This window comes from Urtica dioica, chromosome 6 (assembly GCF_054948205.1).
Source record: "Urtica dioica subsp. dioica isolate 48M chromosome 6, U.dioica_male_clone48M_v1_H2, whole genome shotgun sequence".
In the NCBI taxonomy this organism is placed as follows: domain Eukaryota; kingdom Viridiplantae; phylum Streptophyta; class Magnoliopsida; order Rosales; family Urticaceae; genus Urtica; species Urtica dioica.
The window spans coordinates 801080-805219 of NC_142761.1; positions in this window are offsets into that span (position 1 = coordinate 801080).

Sequence of the window (4140 nt, forward strand, 5' to 3'; positions counted from 1 at the left end):
TTCTTGTAAATAGCCAAGTAAACTTATTAACAAATTAATAAAAGATTTATTTAACACAACCAAACATATATTTTAGGTAGTTAATAAGCTGTCACGTATGCAAGTTGGCTATTTACAAAGTATTTAACAAAGGTTGACTAATTTACAATTCCTATAGTTGATGTGATTTACGTAACCAATTTTTTGTATAATATAAAATTACAAGAATATTATACAGCGTACTTCTCATTTAACGCAGAACCAAATCTCTCTCTGCCACTCTCTATCATAACATTATAATATTATTGTCAAATGCATTCTGAATTTCTGGGTAACGATGGCCATACTGTCATTTTCTCTATAGAGTGATAAATCAAAAAACAAATCAAAATTGATGGTATAGTTAATTATTCTTTTCTAATGGGTTGGTTGGTTGGCTACATTACAGTTAACCTGCATGCTTGATTATTTATTTATTTATTCATATATGCGACGTTAGCTAAAAGTGATTCCGGACTACTCCCGCGGGTTGATTACGAAAATCATATAATATAAAATTACAAGAATCTTATAAAATCATATAAGATTCCGTATGTTCTTATGTTTTCTTTTCACCACACACATTGCACTAGTTTTATAAACGCCAATGATTTAAAATAATATAAATTATAAAAATTAATAATATTACATAAGTTAAAAAAAAATGTCCTTCACAACTTCCATTCAATCAATAGGCATCACAAAAAATAAGGATCTAAAAAAAAACTACGGAAAGTGATAAATAATTAAAATGTAAATAACACTTTATCTAATTTTTATAAAATGGATAAGCATGAAATATTGAGAGAAATAATAGATCAAAGGAAAAGATTGTGCCCTTTATTTTTTTGCGCACCGAGACATCCATGTAAAGTTTTGATTCGAGTATTATTGAACATTTATGTCTCTAATTACTTTGCCACATTAAATCTACTAGTTCTCCATTAGAGCACTACAAAGATGCATTTCCTAAGAATAACCAGTTGTAAAATACGATAACATATGACAAATTGAATACAACAATATATAACAGAGAGAGCGTCTCTTATAATAAATATAACAGGGAGCTTATAAACACTGAACAGTAATACCAAATTTAGAAATGAACTAAAGTTTTACATTAACCGAAATAGTAAGAGAAGGCTAACAAAATCTCATAGAGACAACACCACCCATCTTCTCCCAAACAAAAAACAAACAGCTTGCAACAAAACTTGCCCAAAAGCAATAGAACCCAACCTCCTAAAACATGCAAAATACCTATAGATTAAATATCAAAAGGGTAGGTTCAAAAACCAAAAGCTGCAACAGTTCAGTCAATTCTTTGTTTTTTCTCAGGTCTGGTGCTTTCTTCCTTATGAGTGTCGGACATAGGTGTTTCAGCTATCTTCGTGGCTTGTTTTTCCTTTTCCACAGTTAAAACGATGGCACCGTCATTATTTTTCCTGATATTTTTGATGTGGTAATGACTGAGAAGATGAAATAGGGGCAGCGTCTTCAGCAGCGAAAACGATCGTGAACTTTGTTCCCATTGTGTAGGATGCCTCACTCTTTTGGGTCTTTAAATAAACAATGTAGCTGTCTTTTCCGAAGAGGTCAAAGAATGGAACCAAAGTTTCTTGATCAATTGCCTAGCAAATAAACATAAATAATAATTAATCCTATATCCAATAAGGATTGACAACTCAATTAGCAAACTGTATTCTAAGCCTAGGTAAAGTACAACGAAGACACCTTTTTGCCGGCCCCAAAACATTAGAAAGCAATAGCTAAAGTGTCATGAATTGCATGATTTCTCAATAATAAAACTTCCTTTCGTCTAAAATTAAATTCACCACGTTTGAGCAATAGTGAGACATTATAATTCAGTTAAAAAAATAAAACAATAAATGATCATTTCTTTCAAAAAATAAAAGACAACAGTTTCATTTTATTCCCGCGGTCTAAAAATGTGTTGGTAACATTTGGTTAGGTTAATGACTTACTTTTGATGTTGCGTCAACAAAGTCTGATGCAGTACCAGAAAATATTTTCTCAGCGACCCCTCCGAAAATAGTGGCCGATATGCACCCAAATGTCTTCAATATCCACAACAACTCTAGGCCTAATATAAAAAATGATGTTTATATGATATTATATAGTGTATAACAGTGTACCTAGAACTAAATAACTATTTTGCATATAAAGATTTCAGTATTTATAAGGTAAAAAAATTTAGATGTCGTACCAAGCTATAGCTTTGGCTTGAGGAGTTTCACAAAAAAGGCATTCGAACAAGCTTTGCAGAGATGATCCGGTCGATCTATGACATCTATCATAAGATGTGTACCAAAAAGGTTGTTTGGTGTTTGTAACAACAAGCTTACCCTTCACCTAGAATGTTGGTCTCTGTAAATATAAAGAAATAAAGAAATGACGATAAATCCGAAGAACTATGCATAAACAGTAAGAAGGCTATTTCAATAAATAAATAAAAAAAAAAGAAGCAAATAATGATGGTTTGCTATGGTTTAAATATAAAATCAGTGAAGAATTCAACATGTGAAAAAGAAAATATTATACCATTAGAAGCATATCATTGACGAGGCTGATTGGAACAATGTGATCAACGGGAAGAGGACGCAGAGGGATGGATGAAGCTTCATATTTTTGTTGGTTATGATATCAAAAAAATTAGAAGAGTTTTCGATGATCCTGTTTTACAATAGGAAGATACAAGTTAATTGACAAACATAATTTGACAATATATTTACTATTAATTTTTTTTTTGTGTTTAGTAATATACCATTCGCGAAGCTGTTTTGCACCGTTGAATTGAGGTTCGATGACAAAGCAAGTTATAGGTTTTGTCTGGACATTAATAGTACCTGAAAAAAAAATGGAAAAAGATAAGCGACATAAGCTACATTTTTGTTCTTCTTATTTATAGAAAGTTTTAACTAAGAAATTTGATGGTACATTAAACATAGACAATCGAAGCTTTTTTTATATGGTTTAAAAAGCCTTGTAAAGTTTATCTGAAATGTTCATGAAATGATCTAAATAGCACATTATGCATCTTCTAGTTCTAGCCTAGCACTGTCAACTCATCACCTAAATGACAAAATTCATGATAAGCCAGTGATATGCCAAGTAATTTTACCGAATGTCCTGGTTGTAACTTAGTATTAGAGGACTGACCATTGTGTGACACAGCACGTAACTGAAGTCCAGCGATGATTGACTTCTTATGAATCATAGCTGAGAGTGTTTCGCATTCATTTTCGGTGAAAGAATCCCACATAGTTAGGGTGACGGTTTGTAACCTGAAAATGAGAATTTGAGGTAATGTATGAGTCAATGTTTCTGATTATTAGTGACATTGACTTGATATATAAAACTAATTGTATAAAATTATTGAAGGGTGAAATTTCATACTCTGCATTCAAAAGAATCAGCTCTTGGATTGTGCGTGAAGTTGATGCCTTTGTCTGTATTTTTCTTTTCGGACAAATATCTAAAACAACAGCCATGATATCTGCAGAAAAAAGAAATGAGAATAGTTAATAAGAAATGAGAAGAGTTCAGCGAACAAATGAAAAAAGAAAGCTAGATGTAAGTTATATTACTGATATCTGAGGCTTTGTCCATATGAGATTGAAGTTCAGAGAAAAGGAGTAAAGTTGTAAGTAGACTCCAATAAAATGGCATTGTTTTCTTCAACTTCTTGAATAGTTGTTCTCGAGTTTAGAATCCAATATAGCTCGTCATTGCACTCTCTATATTCCGGTTTTGCTTCCTTGACAGACGCATTAGATATGAGATACGTTTTTGTCAGTTGCAATTTGTTATGAAATGCGTTAATGGTTGAATAAAAAACAACAGTGCGGATCTTGTTTCCCTGAGAAAATAAAAGCAAAGATAAATATCATAGCTTTACAAAGTTTAGATATCATTTTTGTTACATAATAAAGAGACATGTGGATCCACTAAGATCAACGACTGGTATTTTGTAGGAATTCGAGTTGATGAGCGAGGTGTTGTTTTTTCAGCAACAACTATCTTTGTTGTCCAGTCCAATTCATCTTTTTGCACTTCTGGAATCAACTTGTATTTTTTTTATGCCCACAAATGTAGACATGA